Below are 21,238 nucleotides of genomic sequence, written 5' to 3' on the forward strand. Positions count from 1 at the left end.
AGCTGTGCAGAAATGCAGCTCAGGAACACTGCCGGGCTCCTGCGCCAGGAGAGCTTTGTGGCAGTCACTTCAGAGAGCCGGGGGAACTTTTCTGTGAGATAAATCACCAGCATGGCTTTGACAGCAAATATCCATCTTCAGCCCAGAGCACTTAATGGCCATGAGCTAATCTTCGTCATAAATACCAGTTCCAATTTTGCTTCAAACAGGTGGAATGTCAAATGGTGAGTGTTGGCCAGCTGAAATTAGTTTGATCTTGATCAGAACTACAGTGGGAGCTCTGGCTGTGAGGGCAAACACAAAGATTAAGTGTCACCCTGCAGAAAAATGATGGATTTGCTGCAGGGGAAGAAAGAAACCAAACTCCTCATTTCCAAGACCCCTTGTTGGAATTACTCCAAGCAGACTTTGCCTGCTCTGTGCTCAAAGGTTCTGACCAGTTGAAGCAGAGATGTGAATTTTAGACAGATGAGAGAGGGATTTGCAGCTCTGGGGATGCAGACTGGGTGCCCAGCTCCTCACCCCAGCCTTGGTGCTGCCCTTGGCTCTGTGGGCACGGGCCTGGCAGGGACTGTCTGGGGGTGCTCAGTGCCACCAACATCACCCCTGCTCCCACCTCACAGCAGGGCACACAACTCCTGCCTGCCCCTCGGGCAGCCCCCGGGCTGCTGCCTCAGTTTCCCTGCTGTGCCAGCTGTCCCTGCCTCAGTTTCCCTGCTGTGGAGGTTGGGGCAGCTCTGCATGGATCCAGCTCCAGCATGGAGCAGGCAGAGGTGCCCATGGTGCCCTCGGTGCCCACGGGGGACAGGGGGAGTCCCCAGGCTGGGCTGGGCACAGGCAGTTCTGCCATGGGGACACAAAGCCCCAGTGCCCAGCCCTGCCCTGCCCGAGGGTGCCCACAGCTGTGGAGGTGCTGCAGCTCCTCCAGCCCAGCCCAGCTTTGTGCCATTGCATTTTTATATCCTTTCCCCCAGTTCCCTGTGAACTCCTCCCAAATTAACCGGCTCTGTGTTTCCAGCCTTTCACCAGCTAGCAGAGTGGCTTTTTTCCCTTACTAAAAAAGACTTCAGAGCTTCCCAAACACCATCATGCGCTGGAAGCACAAAGGAAGGCGCAGGCTGTGCTAGGGGGACTTCACAGGCTGATGTCTTTGTACCAGTGAACAGCTTTGAATCGAGCTGCAGCTGAGCAGTGACTAACACGGAGTGCAGAGATTTCTCCTCTTATTTAGATCTCGTGCATCACTTTTAAAATCGTGCTGAATAATATCACCAGTGCTGTACTGTGGCTTCTCCAAGGATTTCAGTGTGTTTATTGAAATTGCTGCACCAGTCTGTAGGGGCTCTTAGGAAGGCAGGATGCTCTGGGGGATCCAGCACTCGGGATTAGACGGTGTAAGGGAGAGCCGGAGGGACAGAGGGACAGAGGGATAGAGGGATAGAGGGAGAGTGGAACAGAGGAATTGATGGATAGAGGGACAGAGGGACAGAGGGATAGAGGGACAGTGGGATAGAGGGACAGAGGGAGAATGGGACAGAGGAATAGATGGATAGAGGGACAGAGGGATAGAGGGACAGAGGAACAGAGGGAGAGTGGGATAGAGGGATAAAGGAACACAGGGACAGAGGGATAGAGGGACAGTGGGATAGAGGGACAGAGGGAGAATGGGACAGAGGAATAGATGGATAGAGGGACAGAGGGATAGAGGGACAGAGGAACAGAGGGAGAGTGGGATAGAGGGATAAAGGGACACAGGGACAGAGGGACAGAGGGTCAGCGGGACACGGGGACAGAGGGATGCTGCCCGAACAGGTCGCTATCTGTGCCCCTCCCCTGCCCGCTGTGCCCAGGTGTGCACCTCCAGCACCCCGAGCCCCAGGGAAGGGAAGGGGAGCAGGGAAAGGACCAGGGGACAGAGCCATCCCCGGGCACCCCCGGGACCGTGCATCCATCACCGCCCAGGGTGCGAGGGGAGGGCAGCGGCACCAGAGACCGCCCCGAGCCGAGCGAGGGGGCTCTGCTTCCCGCAGATGTGTTGTTTATAAATACGTGCTGTACTTAGGAAAGTGCCGTTCAATTTCCCAATATCGCCGGATTTATTTTTCCCAGTTGTCTCCAGTCTCCAAGCCGGAGCTGCGCAGCCGATTGGCTGCCGGGGATGGTTTCTCAGGAAACTGGCAATTAAGGAGCAGGAAAAACGTCTGTGAGTCACAGATACTTATAAACAAGGCGAGGGGATTGATCGGGCTGCTGGGGAGCCATCGGGCAGTGCCGGGTCCCGTCCCCAGCGCCGGCGGTGCCGCGGCGGGCTGCGGGCACCGCTGGCACCGCTGGCACCACTGGCACCGCTGGCTGCGAGCAGCGGCCGCTCCCCGTTCTGGTCCGGCGTTATCCGGCTGTGGTGCCCGGTGCAGCGATGTGCCCGGCAGCGGCAGCGGCACTGTGTGTGCCCTGTGCGTGCCCTGCGCCCGCAGCTGGCACCGCTGGCTGCGAGCAGCGGCCGCTCCCCAGTGCCGCTCTGGGTTATCCCGCTGTGCTCGGGTCCATCCGCACTCCCGGTGTGTCCGCTCCGGGTGTCCCCAGCAGCAGCAGCAGCAGCAGCAGCGCTCTGTGTGCGCCCTGGGCGTGCCCTGCACCCGCAGCTGGCACCGGCTATCCCAGCGCGAGGGGACACGGGGACACTCAGGGCCCCTCGGCCGTGGAGCTGCACCGGCAGGGCTGGGCTGGCTCTGGGTGCTGCCCTGGCACACCTGCTGCGGGGAACTGGGCAGGGAGCTGGCCTGACAATCCTCGTGTCTCTCCTCTCTCCAGGGCTGGGACCCCTCCGGGCTCAGCGCTCAGAGCTTCAGTTTTGGGGACGGCCTGAGCTCGCTCTGTGCTCCTGCAGCCTCTGCTCCCAGCTCTGCAGGGCCTGTCTGCGGGGTGCCCCAGCTCCCCAGCGCAGCCTGGGCACCAGCACCCTGCTCACAGCCCCGGCACAGCTTCCCTTGCTCCAGCCATGCCTTCTGCTCCCGCCACCCTGCTCCTGCTCCAGTGAGGGGCCAGGAGGGCACGAGCAAAGCCAGGGGCCTTGCAGAGTCACTCAAACCAGCAAACCCAAAAGGAGAGACAGAAAAGACAGATGTGAGACCTGTGCAGAGCCTGCCAGGGGCAGGGGCATCGTGGGCAGCCCCACCTATGGGCTGGATACTGGCACCTGGCATGGGTGGCCATTGGCTCCTGCAGGGGTGGCCACTGGCACCTGGCAGAGGTGACCATTGGCACCTGGCATGGCTGGCCATTGGCACCTGGCAGGGGTGGCCATTGGCACCCTCTGGGCAGCACCTTTGGCACCGTTGGCAGTGGCCCCCAGACCCATGGGGTCGCCCCCAGCCCCTCGTGGAGCTGTGCTGGGCCAGGGGCACCCTGTGAGCAGTGAGGCACTGCAGAGGGTGAGACAGGAAACAGCAAGGGCTTCTCAACAGCTCTTTTTCTATTTATTCCGTATCCATTGGAAAAGCGATTGTGTCCTGAAATAATTCCTGTGCTGTCATACGGGGAGTTGATGATAGAACCAGAAATAGCTTCCCCCACGGTAATGCCTCGTGCTGTGCTGCTCTGAGCGGTGCTGCCGACACAGCCCTGCTCTCTTTTCTCCTCTCTTATCCCCCAGATCCACAGAAATATTCAGAAATTTGGGGAAATTTCTCCTTTTCCTCCTGAACCCGTCTCTCGGTGCCGCACAGAACTGAACTCCTGTCAGCGCTCCCATTATCGCTTTCATGCATTCTGACATACATTAGTCTGGAATATAAAAATCTTCTTTCATATTAAAGCTAATCTCGAATTTTGATTTAATAAATTGGATCATGCTCAAGGAAATCAGAGTGAAATATCAGCTTGTTAAGTTTCATATCACCAGCTCTCTGATAGGTATAATACGGCAATTTCTGGTGAATAAATTATCAAAAAAGTTTTATGTGCTGTGTCTAATCTCAATTTCCATCAGATAGAAATTACCACCTACCTCCCAAAGGATTTTTATTATTATTCTTCTGTACAACAGCAAAATTAATTATGCTGTTTGGGGTGGGAGTTTATGAAAAAGACACAGAGGGTGGTTCTTAGGGAATTATCTTATTAATGTTACTTCAGCCATCCAAATAAACACGAGGGATTCACTTGAGAGGGAGGCAGAGTCATCAACTGCTTTGATTCAGTGGATCAACTCTGTCCCACTTCAAAGTCCCATCTTCATTACTTGGCACCAGCTCTCAGCTTTATCAGTTTTTAAACGCCCTCCTCTGCTCAGCACTTTGCAGATATTTTCCTGAGCGGGTTGTTTTTTCCACTGGCCCTGGCTGAGCTGCATCATTATTCCACATCTTAACGGCGCTCTAATCTTCCTCCTAATTACATGTAATGAGTATTTTGGAGTTGACAGAAGTACATCAAGACATAATAATAAAGAAAATTACTAAATTGAGTCTTCCAATTACATTCTATTAGCTCAGATGGTTGGCATCTAGTAGAAATAAAAATAGGCATTATTAAAATCCTTCAATTTTCCCTTGGTATTTTATCCTGGCCCCACATGGTGCTTCCACAGTCACATCAACAGCAGGTTCTCTGTCCAAGCCAGAGCCTTGCAGAGGCAGAGCAGGGTCCTGGCTGTGCTGGAGAGGCCAGAACACAACTGGCTGCCCTGGAGCAGCTCCATGCCTCACCTGGGGAGCTCTGGACCCATTAAATGCCCCAAAATGGGTGAGGGTGCTGTAAATGGTCACCCTCAGCACAGCAGGAGAGGGCACTCAGCCCTGCTTAGGATAAACTCCAATTTTTGCCTGTTGCTCATTGAAGGAAGCAAATTCTGTTCATTCTCTGACTGAAGGGTGGAGGTTTTGCTCTTGTTTTCTCACCACATCTTGTATTATTTATGGCCTCTTTCCACAGTGCTGATTTTAGTGTAAATAGAGGAAAGGTCTTAATTACCACAGCTCTTCCATCCCCGGAGCCCTTCTGAGTTTTCTCACCTGGTGCTGCAGCTGTGGGTCAGTGCAGGGCGAGCACTGCAGCATCTGCCCCTGGGACCTGCACAAACCCTGCAGCATCTTCATCCCAAATCCTTGATCTGATGCTGAGCCCAAGCCACAGCACCTGCACCCAAACTCTCTCAGGGTCGGTGGTTTGTGTTGAACTCTTCTGGCTTTGGGGTCTAAATGCAAACCCTAGGGTTTGTGTCACCCCAGGGTTACCTTTAGGGTTTGTGTCACCCCAGGGTTACCTTGAGCTCACCTTTGTCACCTTTGCTTCTCTCCATGTGCATCGCACTACAGAGGGGTTGAAGTTTCGGAAAAGCCCCTCCCAACAGAGAGAGAGGAGCTAGAGAGGAAGATTTCAATGTTTGATCATGTCCATAAGTGTGTCTGTGCTTTCAGGACAGTCTCGGGGTCTCCAGTCCCTTCCTAGCCAGGGGAAATCCTGCCAGGCTGCTTTCCCTGCTCCCCCCAGCGTGGCCCCAGCTCCGGTTTGGAACGGATTAGTTAAAGTCAGAGTTAAACGCAGTCAGGCTGCAGCTCTGTGTGTGCTACGGTCCAGCAAACCATGCAGACACGACGGGCTCTGGCCCCCCGAGCTGGCAGCTGAGCCCCCGCTGTCCCCAGCTGTTCGCTGGCTGTGCCCCACAAAGGGGCACAGGCTGTGCCCCCACGGCCCGGGGTGCCAGCCCTGACACTCGCACTCGCTCAGCCCAGCAGCCCTCGCCTGTGAGAGCCATTCCCACAGCCGGGCTGCAGGAACAGGCTGCATGGCAGGCGCTCCCTCGTGCAGGGCCATTTGGAAGCAGCAGTGTGATCAGACTGAGGGATTGCCCATTAAGTGCTGGAGTGGTGGAAATGAAACCTGTGAACAGCTCGGCTGTTCCTCCAGAAACGGCCCCGCTGCGGCTCAACCCAGCTGATCTTTCCCAAAGACAATTACAGCATGCAAATATTTATAAATCACCCTGTTCTTTTGTGCCCCTTGATATGTTAAACACAATCTCCCTGTTTCCAGTGAGGCCTGAACAAACTCTGCCCCTTATCCATCGTGCCTGAGCAGGGACACAGGTGCTGCTGGGTCTCAGGTGTGTCCTGGGAGCCTGGGGAGCCAGGATCACATCTCCACATCCCCATGTACCCCTATCCCCACATCCCCACATCCCCATGTACCCCTATCCCCACATCCCCACATCCCCATCCTGCTCAGCCTCTGGGATGGGGGCTGCAGTCCCCACTCTGCCTTTCAGAGGAGCACGATGACATCCTCCTAAAATTTCCTGTGATGCACTGGGAATGTGGAACTGACAAAAAGAAAAAATGTCCTTTCAGTGCTGCAGGTGTTTAAATGCAATGGAATCAGAGGCATTTGCCACTTCCCAGTGCCAGCAGTGCCATCCTCCCCCTCCCTCTGCCCACCCAGCCCTAACCCTGTCCCCCAGCCCCTTTTTGCTGCAGTTCCAGCCACCTCTCTCTCAGCCTGGACTGTGGTGTGGCCCTGCGGGATGGGGTGGCTTTGCCTCTCCCTGCTCTGATTGTCAGGAGCTGGCTGTGGAAGCCAGAGCTGCAGCGGCAGCGTGTGACTCTGCTGCTGCTGCAGAAAGCCCCAGCCCCGGCTGAGAGCCCCCAGCCCCATCCCTGGCTTTGGCAATGACCCTTCCCTCCCTCCTCCTCCTCCCCAGCCCAGCTCCCGCCTCAGGCCGGCAGCCAGGCCAGGGCTGGGCTCATCACACACGCCGTGATTTACACATCCTGTCCCAAGTAATGGCTCCAGCAGAAGAGAAGCACCGACTGCAATTGCTGCTGTCACTTGTGCTTCCTGTTTATGAGGCAGGATTGGGTTACACAGATGTCAGCGGTGGCACCGCGAGCGCCGCATCTGCCCTGGCTCAGGTACGGGCAAAATGAGGGAACATGAGCTCTCAAATCGCATTTCGGTGCCAATATCTTCCTTAGCAATAAGGCAAAGAAGAAAAACAATTTCAGGAAAAGGCAGTATATAAGGCCTGGTGGCTCCTGAAGCAGAACAATTATTGCTGCCATAAAGGAGCCTGTGATGCATCATCTGCTCATCAACAACCGCTGCGAGAGAGGAGGGTGAGAGGGGGACTCGGGGGGCAGATCTCTAACCCCAGCCTTTAATAAAGAGCTGGAAAGAAGTCAGGAAATTATACACTTGTAGGGTTGATCTCAATGGTAAATGCGAGTCTACAGAAATTAATAAAGGATGAGGTCACCCAACAGCTGGAGGAGTTCGTGTTGGTTTGAAAAAAATGCTCCAGATGGCTTTTCTAATTTATTTTTTAAAGGAATAAGGCCTTACCTGACAGAGCTGTAAGAATGTTCTCAGCAGCTGGCAGAGGGAACAAGGTGATTTGGGCACTGACAGTCCCTGGATGCAAAGATCCTCAGTGTTCCTGAGGGCAAGGGCAGAGCGGCATCCCCGCCGAGGGGGCACAGCTCAGGGCCACAGAGCCCTCCTCGAGCACTGCCACGGAGGTTTAACCAGCCAGGGGCAGTCACACAGCCATGGCAGGGTGAGCACAAGGAAAAGCCCTTCAGTCATCCTTTTGGGGAGAAAACCCTCCTTGCTGTGCCCATCCCTGCCTGTGGCAGCCAGCCCAGGCCGTGGTGGGCATGGCAGAGGGCACCCCCATCCCTCTGCAGAGCTGGCCGGGGAGCCAGGGGCTCCTGCACTGGGCTCTCAGGGGTTCATGCAGGGCCAGGGGACACCAGGGGCTGCCCAGACGTGGTGAGGAGCTCCTGGCTGGCTCCCAGCACAGTGCTGGGCTCCCACAGCCCATCCTCCTCTGGATCCCAACCCCGCACGGGCTGGCCTGTGAGGCTGCAGCCAGCTGGGCTGGGCTGGGCCCCTTCCACCAGGGCTGGGAGCAGCAGCAGCAGCCCCAAGCTCAGAGTACAGAGAGAAATCGGGGCTGGGGTCAGGGCTCTGCCTCCTCTGGGCACACTGGCACCCCGAGTGGGCATGGGCTGCTCCTGGGCAGGCCTCAGCTGCTCTTCGGGGCACGTTAGAGGGGCACGGGACTGGGGATCAGCAGTGGAGGCAGGAGGCTGCCTGGGACCTGCCTGGAACCCTCAAAGTCACTGCTGAATTCTGAGAATGAAGAGGAGAGAGAATGCTGAAAGAGAAGTGCCTGACCGCATGGTTTCATTGCCTGGGATGTCCCATGGGATGCTCAGCAGGGAAAGAGAGCTCTCAGCATGCAGGAACCGGATCTGCCCCGCGGCAGAGGCCCCTCTGAGAGCAGAGCTTGGCCCTGGGGCCGTGGGTCTGAGCAGGGACGGTGCCTGCAGCTGGGGAATGGTTTGGCAGCAAGGTGCACCTCTGTTCTGCAGCCTGACACTGACCACGCTCAGCCTGGGGACGGCCAGCTCGGGAGATTCTATCAGGAATTTCATGGCAGGGTTTCCTCAGCTGACAAGACTTTCCTCAGCTCCCCTGCCAAGGCTCATGCAGCACAGGGATTTATTTTGGTTTTACTACAACGTACCATTTTAACCTATTACTTCAGCCCTTGAATTGCAGTAAAACCCCTGAGAGTGGGAAATGCACAGAGAAGAACCTGTGGGAAGTTTGCCCAGCTGGGTGGTCTGTCTGTCACTCCTGCAGCTCCCACATTTTCCACAGAGACCTTCTGGTGAACTTTTAGCACTGAGCTAATCCTGAGCTGGTGGATGAGAGCAGGGTTTTACAGGCCGGGGATTCTCTCACAGCACTCTGCTGCCCTTTCTCTGCTGAAGGACCATCTGACTGCTCAGGGCGCCAGAAGTGGGTCACCCTCACCTCCTCCTTGCTCAGCTATTGAAAGGGATGTGATAAGTAAATAAACATTTCAGCACTGAGTGAACAAGATGTCTCTGTGCTGGGGAATCATAGCAGCCCTGTGGTAAGTGCAGAGGCTGTAATTAGTCAGCAGGAACCACTGGAAACCAGCACCTGACCCTCTGTGTGCAGGCCCTGACACGCTTCTGCCCACCCAGCTCCGCTGCTTTTGGAAAAAATGTGTTGTTTTTCATCAGGTTTCTAATGCCTTATTAACTTCTGCATCACTGCTGTGTGGGGAATGGGCTTTGTCCTCTGGCTGTGCTCAGCTGTTTGTGTGGCTGGTGAGCTCTGAGCCACCAGCCCCACGTTCTGACACATTTCCTGGCCTGTGCACCAACACACGCACTAATCTGTTTACTAATTCATTCTCCAACACATTTGCTAATGTGTTTACTCGTTTATTAACTAGATATTGGTAAATATTCTGACTGATTAGCTGGAAACTCCTTCTGCTGGGCTCCTTCTCAGTTCCAGAGTGCTCAATCTGCACATGGACAACAACCAGAGCTGGGAGCCACCAGCCCAGGAGCCACCCAGCCCTGGAGCCACTCTGGGTCTCCTTGTCACCCCTCCTGGAAAGATTCAGACTGTGTCCATGTTATGTTTTGTAATCAAAACCATAATGTTGGTCTTTCATTTGGTCTTTGGCTCCTAATGCCTGGTAATGGATACATAGGGTGGGAAAAGGAGAAAACTTCAATATTTGAGCAGTCCCAGAGATTTCAAATCAGGGTGACTTTGATGCTTATAGGAAGAAACTTATTTAAGAGTTTTATAATTTCATTTCCATTAAAAATCTGACAATGTGTCCGCCCATTGTCATCTTTCATGTCTTGGCTCTTTTTTATTTCCCTTTTATTTTTACCCCTGCTTTTATTCTTTCTCTACTTTATTCAACAGTGACAACTCAAACCACCTTTATTTGAAATGCATTGCCAGGTCAGTAAATCACAATACACACTTTTAAAAGTTAGGCTGCAATGTGCACGGCCATAAACAGCCAATAAATAAATTTATTGGCATCAAAAGGTGTCCTCTCCCAACAGACTTTCTTACAGTCATTTCCTAATTTTCCTGCTGACTGACTTACCAAAGTCGTTCTTTCCATGCTTAGGAGGAAAAGGAGAAATCCTAAAGAATCATTTCTTTCCAGTGGCATCATCCATTGCTGCTAAATCAGTAGCAGGTCACGTTGGCTCAGGAAGAGCTCTCCTCATCCTTCCAGCCAAAATGAACCTTAGCTATGAAAAGCAGCGTGGTTACCGTGTGATTTGGGGATGCTGTTAAAAATAAACAGGGATCAGGGCAAGGTGGAGCCAGAGATGTGGCTCATCCCCCTTCGTGTGGCTGCAAATGCCTTTTTATCCGCCATTCTGGAGGAGATGGAACAAGGCAGGAGTTATTACAGTAATGTCCCTGCCACTCTGAATAAAACATGAACAAAAGTAGTTACTCTTGCCTCAGATTGAAGCAATTATTCCATGTCTCCTTGCACGAGGCCATGTGTAAGGATTGCCAGGCGCTGCAGACGAGGCCGTGAAGGATGGAGAAATAACAGCTGAGACTAATTGGAATTGTGGTGGCTTGATTCACTCCATTTATTTATTTATTTATTTATTTATTTATTTATTTATTTATTTGTGTGTGTGCAGGGAGGGGAGGGAAGTTCCCCTCAGCGTGCAGAATATTTAAAGGGAAAAGAGCCGTGGCAGGTCTGCCGGTGAGCTTGGCTGCTTTAATTAACCTTTCCACAGAAGCTCCAGCTTATCACCTCGTTAACACCCGCTCTGTGCCCTGTCGGTGCTCCCCAGCCCTGCACCAGGCTGGCACTGCCAGCTTGTCCCCACGCCTGCTGGGATGGGCACACGGGGCAGCTTCCAGCTGGCACCCACGGGGCTGTTTGCAGGGAAAACCTGTTCCTGGGCAAGCTGAACCTCCTGCACTCCTTACCCTACTGTGCCTGATTATTCACGGCGTGAGGAGGCAGCTCTGAGAGCGTTCAGGTAGCTCAGGCTGAAAATTCCGGGTGCCTTGGTGGAGCCCCATGCCCAGCCAGCCTTTGGGAGGTTTGGGGGGTCCCGTTCTCAGGGGAGCTCGGGGGAGAGGGCAAAGGGCTGAGGAGCTTGTGGAAAATGTCTCAAACCCAGCAGGTTCCCCCAGCCTGTTTGGGTTCTGACCCAGGGATGATTTCAGGTCAGGCTGTGCTGTTTGTCTGCAGCCCCAGCCCCGGGATCCATGAGGGGCACCTGGGCCCATCACGGTGGCACCTGGGGTCTCTGGGGTGTCTGTCTGGGGTCTCTGGGGTCTCTGGGGTGCCTGGGGTCTCTGGGGTGTCTGTCTGGGGTGGCTGTCTGGAGTCTCTGGAGTCTTTGGGGTCTCTGGGGTCTCTGGGATCTCTGGGGTCTCTGGGAATCAATCCCCATAGTCTGTAAACAGCAAAATGCTGCCTGGCAGCACTGGGGGAGTGCAGAGGTGGAACGTTTGCAGGATGTCTCAGAAATGCTGTAGCCTCCTGGCTATAGATAGGCACAGAACCCACCGAGGCTGTTGGGAGCAGAGAACAGCTCATTTTGGGACACTGTGGGTTAATCTGGTGGTTTTTCTGCCCTACTTTTTTTTTTTTCTTAAGATGGGGCAGGATGCTGCTGAAAATGTGTAACTCAGGGCACTGGAAAGAATCCTGTGAGTTGCAGTGAATAAATGCAGAGCAGGGAGTATAAAATATATGTGTTTTTAATATTTATTCATAGATTAAAAAGCCAATATGGTGGCTGAGATGAATGCTAAAAACTTTAATTAAAACCAAAACAACAAGGCTTTATTTCAGTTACCGTGGCAGCAGAGAAAATGTAGGTAAACATCCTTCTTTCTGAAAAATGATCTTGTTCCTAGCAGAGCCCCCCACCTCCCTTTCCCAATAGGAATGTATCATCCTGCTGAACTGAACCATGAAATGACACCCTGCAAAGTCCTCGGAAGTCAACGTGAGGCTTTTTGCTGATCTTGCTGGACACCGGATCAGGAGGTGGAAAATTATCTCATTTCATTAATTAGTTGGGAGAAAATTAATCATCTTCTGGTGCATGAAATGTTGAATGCTGATTTCCCCTCTCCTGGGCTGTCTGTGCCAGGCTTTGGGGAGCTGTGGCTGCCTAAGGCCCAGCTCAGTTCAGCCTTTTCCAGGGGGCTGGGACCCAGCCTGGGCCTGCAGGGACCAGAACCTGAACCCTGGTGTGCTCCACGGTCCCATGGAACCAGGGAACACTGAGACTCATACAAAAACCACATTCCACCAAATTGCAACTCCATGGACATTAATAATGAACTTCAAGATGGGGACAAGCACAGAGCAGCATCTGCTCATTTGTGTTCCATTGCTGGGGGGCTTCTCCCACTGCCCAGGTCCATCTCCCACCACAGAGTGGATGGATGGATGGATGGATGGATGGATGGATGGATGGATGGATGGATGGATGGATGGATGGATGATGGATGGATGGATGGATGGATGCAGGGATGGATGATGGATGGATGGATGGATGGATGGATGGATGGATGGATGATGGATGGATGGATGGATGGATGGATGGATGGATGGATGGATGATGGATGGATGGATGCAGGGATGGATGATGGATGGATGGATGGATGGATGGATGGATGGATGGATGGATGATGGATGGATGGATGGATGGATGCAGGGATGGATGATGGATGGATGGATGGATGGATGGATGGATGGATGATGGATGGATGATGGATGGATGGATGGATGGATGGATGATGGATGGATGGATGGATGGATGGATGGATGGATGGATGGATGATGGATGGATGGATGGATGGATGGATGATGGATGGATGGATGGATGGATGGATGGATGGATGGATGATGGATGGATGGATGGATGGATGGATGATGGATGGATGGATGGATGGATGGATGGATGATGGATGGATGATGGATGGATGGATGGATGGATGGATGATGGATGGATGGATGGATGGATGGATGGATGGATGATGGATGGATGGATGGATGGATGGATGATGGATGGATGATGGATGGATGGATGGATGGATGATGGATGGATGATGGATGGATGGATGGATGATGGATGACGGATGGATGGATGGATGGATGGATGGATGGATGGATGGATGGATGGATGGATGCAGGGATGCAGGGATACAGGGATGGATGGATGGATGGATGGAGGTCCCTGCAGAGCTGACACCCAGCCCAGCAGGTGCCTCTGGCTGCCCCTCTCCCACTTTGGGCACTTGCAGGGATGGGGATCCACAGCCTCTCGGGGCAGCTGGTGCCAGTATCCAAAACAGGAACTCCACTGAACCTTTCACCACCCTGTGCGGTGCCTTCAGGCCTGGCATGGGCACGGTGAGCCCTCGCCACCCCGAGGGTGCAGAGAGTAACTGACACCTGGATTGAAAGGTGCTTTATGAGCTGTGGGGGAGACCTGAGCTCCTGCATGTCAGAATTAGAAACCATTACTGCAGAGTTTGACAAAAATCAACTCAACCTTGACTGTTCATAAACATGGCCTGACATTTCCCTCGCTGCCTGTGCACACTGGGCAGGCTTTTAAAGACTCCAACCCTATATAAAGGCTCACTGTTATGAGAAATAATTTACATTGGTTCCTTTCCCAAATACATCAATTACAACCTCAATAAGAGCACACGGTGTTTGCATTTCCACTTCCCACCACGTGTTCCTGTGAGAGTGCACTGGAATAGCTGGAGCACTTTATTCCATCCACACACCTTGATAATCCAAGCCCACGGGGCCCTCCTTATGGAAAAATCGCTTTCAAAATCAGTTTTCCTTCCCAAGAGGAGACAATACAAATAAAATAGTTCAAACACTGCTAATGTCACCCAGGATGTTGGCAACTAGAATGGAATAACAGAGCCACAGAATGGTAAGGGACCTTAAAGCCCATCCAGTGCCACCCCTGCCATGGCAGGGACACTTCCCACTGTCCCAGGTGCTCCCAGCCCCAATGTCCAGCCTGGCCTTGGGCACTGCTGGGGATCCAGGGGCAGCCACAGCTGCTCTGGGCATACAATATAATAATAATAATGTAATAATTTAGCTTTAGGTTGCATTACATATCAGCAGGTGAAATACCTATTTGCTCATTTTACCTTCAAGTCATGAAGAAATGAGCACTTAATTTACTTTCTTCATTTACTTGTCAGCTCTATTCATTATAGATGCACATTTTCTAAGTTAAGTATCCAGATTTCATGTCTATATTATAATCAGGACTGGGAAAATGTAATGGGTACAGGTATCATTTAGCCCTCCTATTCAAATTACTCCTATTTTCAGCCAGTGGTTCAGGGGGGGCATTTCCAGCAGGATCCAATTTGCTGCATTTTCCTGCATGCCCTGTAATGGTGCTAAAAGATATCTGGCATTCTGCCTTCCATGGGCAACAGAAACTTGGCTGGCTAAAGCAAAAAATCCTTTAGGGCTCAGGTTTGTGTCCTGCTCTGTGAAATGGGAGGAGCTGGGGCTGCTGGAGCTGTGACCACAAGGAGCAACTCCCAAATAGTCATGGTGGAGGTGGGAGTGTGGAGATGACAGAGTCATGATGGAGGTGACAGCATGGAGATGACAGTGTGGGGGTGACAGAGTCATGATGGAGGTGACAGCATGGAGGTGGAGGTGACAATGTGGAGGTGGAGGTGGTACTATGGAGGTGGCACTGTGGGGTGGCAGTGTGAAGGTGGAGATGGCAGTGTGGAGGTGGCACAGATGAGTGAGGTGCTTAGAGGTGGGTGAGATGATGTTCAGGTGGGTAAAATGATGTTCACATGAGTGAGATGATGTTCACCTGGATGAGATGATGCTCAGGTGCGTGAGGTGCCATGCAGGTGGGTGAGATGCCGTTCAGGTGGGTGAGGTGCCGTTCAGGTGGGTCAGGTGCCATTCAGGTGGGTGAGGCGCCGTTCAGGTGGGTGAGATGATGCTCAGGTGGGTGAGGTGCCGTTCAGGTGGGTGAGGTGCCGTTCAGGTGGGTGAGATGATGCTCAGGTGGGTGAGGTGCCATTCAGGTGTGTGAGGTGCCGTTCAGGTGGGTGAGGTGCCGTTCAGGTCGGTGAGGTGCCATTCAGGTGGGTGAGGTGCCGTTCAGGTCGGTGAGGTGCCGCTCAGGTGGGTGAGATGATGCTCAGGTGTGTGAGGTGCCGTTCAGGTGGGTGAGGTGCCGCTCAGGTGTGTGAGGTGCCGTTCAGGTGGGTGAGGTGCCATTCAGGTGGGTGAGGTGCCCTTCAGGTGGGTGAGGTGCCGTTCAGGTGGGTGAGGTGCCGTTCAGGTCGGTGAGGTGCCGCTCAGGTGGGTGAGATGATGCTCAGGTGTGTGAGGTGCCGTTCAGGTGGGTGAGGTGCCGCTCAGGTGGGTGAGGTGCCGTTCAGGTGGGTCAGGTGCCATTCAGGTGCATGAGGTGCCGTTCAGGTGGGTGAGGTGCCGTTCAGGTGGGTGAGATGCCATGCAGGTGGGTGAGGTGCCGTTCAGGTGGGTGAGGTGCCGTTCAGGTGGGTCAGGTGCCATTCAGGTGGGTGAGGTGCCGTTCAGGTGGGTGAGATGATGCTCAGGTGTGTGAGGTGCCATTCAGGTGGGTGAGGTGCCGCTCAGGTCGGTGAGGTGCCGTTCAGGTGGGTGTTTGGGTGCAGCAGCTTGGCGGATGTTGCTCCATGGGCCGCCTGAGGAGTCGCTGGTGCAGCCCAGCCCGGTGGTGGTGTTGAGGGGAGGTGGGAGCGCTCCCACCCTTCCCTGGCAGAGGGATGACTGGGGGATTGGCTGTGTGTGGCACAAGCCCCAGCTCTGCTGCCCCTCCCTGCCCAGCAGGCAGCACCTCTGCCCTACATCAAAGTCTTGCTCGCAGCTCAATTACCACAAATGGTGCTGATAAGGAATATCAAAGGAAAAACAGGATAACAGCCGTGAAATGATGTAAATAACTGATTGAGGAGTGTGCTAAAGATGAACTTTTTCCATTTGGGTATATTGAGTATTTGATTGTATTTATTGCTGCGGAATCGCGGCCTCTCCTGGGGCTTTTCTAACGCTGTGGTTTGTATGTGCTACACTCCAGCCTAACCAGCTGTCTGCATGCCAGGGACATTTTTTTTCCCGTTATAAATGACAAGATTTTGATTTCACACCACAGTTATATCAATATTCCAGTCTCCCGAGAGCCTCTACATGCGATGACAATCGCAATATTAGTTCAGGCTGTTAATCCCAGGGCTCCTGTATTTCAGCATCTCCCCAGTCTCATCAGAGTTATATTCTTTCAAGAATATATTGTTGTGTTTATCTTCATATGTATGCCATAAATAATGCTGATGAGCATCCAAGCCTTAGCCAGAAGTTTCCAGGGGAGTGTGAGGAGCTGTGGTGGTACATTGGCACCGTGCATCCATCCAGGACGGGCTGTTTCACAGGCCACCCCTACTCTGCTTCTCCATGTGGATTTCTGTTATTCTACACAGAGGAATTGCTTGGTGTTCTTTGCAGTCTCCAGAGGGAGCCTGAGGGGAAAATCCTCCCTGTGCTGCAGCCCCTCAGGTGGGAATGGTTTGGCTGCCTCCCTGAGAATTCCTGGGCACAGCAAAAGCATCCTGGTGTTATAAAACATGGGAGTTACTTTTGTGCTCTGCTTGTTGTGGTTTGGGGCTTCTTCCAAAAAGTGCTTTCTGTGAATACTTTGTGTAATTTTGAGTCTGCCCAAGGTGGGTTTGTGTGGCTGAGGCTGAGCCATGGAGAGGCTGAGGGCAAGGCTTTCCTGCCTGCTTGCTGTATTTCTTTCTCACAGGAATAGCTGTGATTTTATCATTAACCAGATAAGGTGGTGTTGCCTGAAGCTCTATGAATAATCTCACCTACCTTGCAGTGCCTTCTTGTCTGGTATTTAATTAGCCTGATTTTTTTATGCTTCAGGCAGAGTACAGATCTGGCTGTAACTTCAGGAATACTGTGTGTAACCCCGGGAATAACACTGCTGAGGCTGTTATGAGATGGTGCTGTGCCACAGCTCCTCTGTGCTTCTGGGAATTTCACCTCGACCTCATGAATTAGGCAATAGCTTGAGGAAGGTAGAGTAGATATTGCAGCAGGCTGGCAAATCAGAACCAACACACACGGCTGTCAGTTCATGCTGTCTTCATTTTCTGGCTTCAAATAACTTGCTTGTCACTTAGCAGAAAAGCGGGAATGTCCCCAGAGGAGCAGGGTGGGCAGGAGCTGGCACGTGCCCTCTGTCCAGCCCTGCTGTGGTAACTCCAGGGGTGCTCCTCTCTCTTTCCCACGGGTCATTCTGCAGGCTGGGTCCCCTCCCCGTCCCCTGCAGCCCCCGGCTGCTCCTTTCTCACCCACGGCTCTCCCACAGCCCTGCTCATCTCCCGCTGCCCCCTGCAGCACCCAAGGGAAGCACAAAGCCACTCTCCTGGACAGACCGTGCCTCGGAGGGCTTCACTGTGTCTGTCAAGAGCAGGAGTGTTCCCTGAAGGGTCTGCTCTTCCTGCTGGTAATGGCCTTGCAGAGCTGGAAACAACTTTATTTATATCTATATATCTATATATATACATACATATGTTTAAAGAAGACTGAAAACCTTCTCCCATACTCCTGCCTAGGTCTGTCAGAAACTCAAAATATTAACCATGCCCAGGGCCAGAGGAGCTTCCAGGGCTTCCTCAGCTGGATGTGGGGCCCTGGCAGGCGGGCAGGCAGCTGGGTTCCCTCTCCTGGGCAGGAATTTCACTGTACTTACAGCTCTGCACTGGCAAACAGGCTCTGGATGCATCGTCCTGAGCCCATGCATAGGAAGTGGCTCCTGTCTTTGCACAGAATAAAAGCTGCAGCCTCCTGCTCAGACTGGAGTCTCCAGCACAGAACTGCATCTCTTTAGTTTAGAAAAAGGGATTGATGCCTCCACCAGAATGGTGATGCAGTGAAGCCTTTTGTCTGCAGAAAACCCCACAGAAATACTTGCAAAGCTCTTCAGAAATTCTGCAAGTGGCCCAGAGCTTGCTTTGTCAAAGAATTTAAACATGTAGTCCTGACATGTAAATATTTCCAGAAATATTTCCTGAATAAATAAGATTCCTTCCAAGATGACCTCAGCCCTTGGCAGCAGTGAGAGCTGTACTGTACATCTTCCAGAAGGTTTCATCTGCTGTGCTGGAGCCCCTGGAGCTGCTGCCAGGCGCTTGGCATCCCTGCTGGGATGGGCACGGCAGCCTGCAGTGTGTCACCCCTGTCGAGCTCGCGGCTCCAAAGTCTCCTTTTCTCTGCTAATCCTGTCCTCCTCCCCAGTCTGCAGCACCTCTGATCCCCACCATGTATAGCCAAATGTGGGGAGGCAGAACTGAGCATCCCTGGCCTTTATGGGCCGTAAATCTTTTGGGTTTTACAGTTTCTATAACTCATCCTGCATTCCAGATAAGCAGGGCTGGGAGTTGGTTTGCCTCCAGTTTCTGGGGCAGGTTACTGGGGGCCCTGCAGAGCTGTTCCCACTGATCTGACCTTCCAAAGCCCATGTGGGCTTTTCTCCGTGGTATTTTTGGAGCCTTCCCTCTGGGTGAGCACCTGTCCTGCAGCCTGTGCCAGCTCCCACCTGGTGTGCTCACAGGTCCCTGAGGGGCAGGGACAGCATTTCCCTCCAAACCTGGTGGGGATGTGGGGACAGAGCAGGCAATGAATAACTAAATAAATGTTCATCACAGGCCTCTCTTAGTGCTTAGAGCTATTTCCCACTTCTGTGGCTGGGAATTTCCCCCGCCCCTTCTTTTTCCCAGCCCATCTCCTCCCCAGCACTGGGATTTCCTCACACCCTGGCTGGGGCTCCACCTCACCTCTCTCCCTGTCTCCATATCTGTGACCTGCAGCCAATTTCTTGCTGAGCTGAGCAGAGCACAAACCATTCCTGCCAATTAAATCTTTATCCAGTGATCTTCAGTTACTTTTCAGTTGCCCAGAGAGCTGCAAAGCCTCAGTTCCCCCTCCTGTGGGAAGGCTGGTGAAGGAGCTCTGAGGGGAGCAGTTCTGCTCCATAAAACACTGGTTTTTCTCTCTGCTTGTCTAAAGTTATAAAAGTGATAAAAAACTCCACTAATTTCTTCAAGTTCTAGGAGCCCATAAAGTGTTTCCCAAAGGGCATCTCTTCAGAAAGGGGGATTTTTAATTTCATTTCTTGGCCAATTTGTTGCTCAGCCCTCACTGTGTTATCAAAATACTGAATTTGCAGAAGTGAGCAGGGCTGGCTGGAACACAAGAATGTAATTTTTTTGGAAAGCTCTTAGACAGAAATTTGTTTGCAATGCACGCTGAACACAACCAAATGCTTTTTATGGTGGGGGGGGGGGGAAAGGAAAATATGGAATCTGTGCCTCCTGGCTGGGCACAGGCATCCCAGATGGCAGAGTTTGTGCTGCTGTGCCCTGTGCCTCCTGGCTGGGCACAGGCATCCCAGAGAGCAGAGTTTGTGCTGCTGTGCCCTGGCCTTGGTGAGAGCTGCTGGGTGAGAGCTGCTGCTCCTCGGCCCAGCCCGCGGCCAGGGGGGCTCTGTGCTGTCCCCAGCACTGGGCGCAGCTCCCATCTGGGCACACAAACGCCCTGGGCAGGAGGGTGGCACTGTCCAGGGGACGTTGGGAGGGGACCCTGCCCTGCCCTGTTCACCCTCAGTGACTCCACACATGGGCCTAATCATGGCTGAGCCCATCCGCACGTGAACAGCTCCTGACATATTGCTCGCTGAGCCCTGAAACTGTGCCTGGTGCTCCTGCAGAGCACGAGCAGGGCTGGTCCCTCCAAGGACACGGGCTCTGACGTTTGTTTTCCACCTAGGGCTCCGTGGCTTTTTCCCCTCTTGGCTAATTATTGCAGTTCTTTTTAAATGATGCATTTGGTATTGAACTATGGATTTTGAAAAGTTTTTATGCTTGTCTTAGCTGGAAATATGTTCTGGCCTGACTTGTAATTCCCTCTGCAGCCTTGTTGGAGTCAGGTAATATACCTCAAATATGAAGTCAATAAAATTGTACTGTAAGTCACTGCAGATTTAAAGATTCTTTTTTTTTTTTTTTCCTTTTAATGAACAAGAATCCCAGGCAGCCAGAAATAATTTCAAAAAATTCCAAGCTCTAATTAAAAAAAATCATTTAAGAATATCTTGGGATTTGAAAATATGCCAAGGGCTTTGCCTGCACAGGGCTGTGATGGGCAGGGGGCTGAGCACAGGGGCTCTGGTCCCTCGTCCTGCTGGGGTGGGAGTGGAGCCAGGGCAGTGCTGAAACTGCTTTGGATACAGGTAAATGGGTGCAGTGGATTTTCCTGCCAGCAGGAAAGCAGAGGGGGAACATCCATCCCTTTTCATTAAAAAAAAAAAATATGGTTAATGCCACCTAATTCAAAGTTTCACTGACCTCAAGCACAGGTAAAGCCTTCCTAAGGAATGGACGACATTGGCTGTGGTTGGAAGCATCTCTCGTGTTATGTTTAACCTGGAAGTATTTGATTTTGGAGATAATTTGAAATCATGTATTTTGCTTTAGAGATAACTTGGAAATAATCATTCCAGTAAAAGGATCTGTGGTTACAGCACCAGGCGTGTTTCTTCACAGCTGATGATACTGATGGAGTCAAAGCTTATGCACTCTCATAAAGCAAATGAGTGATTCACAGGCTCCATCTCTGCACAGCGACTCTATTTATATGATCCCAGAAATTATATAAATACTGTGTTAATCATACATCTGCATTCGCTTTGATGGCAAGGCAATTATTTCTGCCTAGCACAGTCCCGTTCAGCGACTTCCTAATGCTCCAGAGAGTATTTATTTCAGAAAAAAATGCTAAATGCACTTTAAATGGTCAACACTGCGCTGCCCATGCTGTCCCTGTGACCCCCAGGCAGGGACAGGCGTGTCCCTGCAGCTGGTGCTGCCAAGGGCTGGCACCTCCAGTTCTGCCAGCTCAGGGACAGCAGGGTCCCAGCACTGAGCTCACACTGAGGGCTGCACCTGGGCAGGACAAAGGCAGCCGGGGCCACACCTGCAGTTCATTGTCCTTTTTCTGCTGCCGCTGTCCCCTGAAAGCCCAAGCACTGATTTAATGCCCCGTTTTCCCCCAGGCAAGGCTGTGACTGCAGCCTGGGCTGGCAGAGCCCTGCTCCCTGAGCAGCTGGGCGCTGCAGCCCTGGCAGGGACGCGGCTGCTGTCACTGCCCTTGTCACTGCCACTGCCACTGCCAATGCTGCAGCTGGCCCAGCACGGCTCCTCCTGTCCCTGTGTGCAGCCAGAGCAGCCCAGGCTGTGCTCCTGCCTCCCCTGTGCCGCAGGTGCT

Source organism: Melospiza georgiana, chromosome 15 (genome assembly GCF_028018845.1).
Source record: "Melospiza georgiana isolate bMelGeo1 chromosome 15, bMelGeo1.pri, whole genome shotgun sequence".
Taxonomy (NCBI): Eukaryota; Metazoa; Chordata; class Aves; order Passeriformes; family Passerellidae; genus Melospiza; species Melospiza georgiana.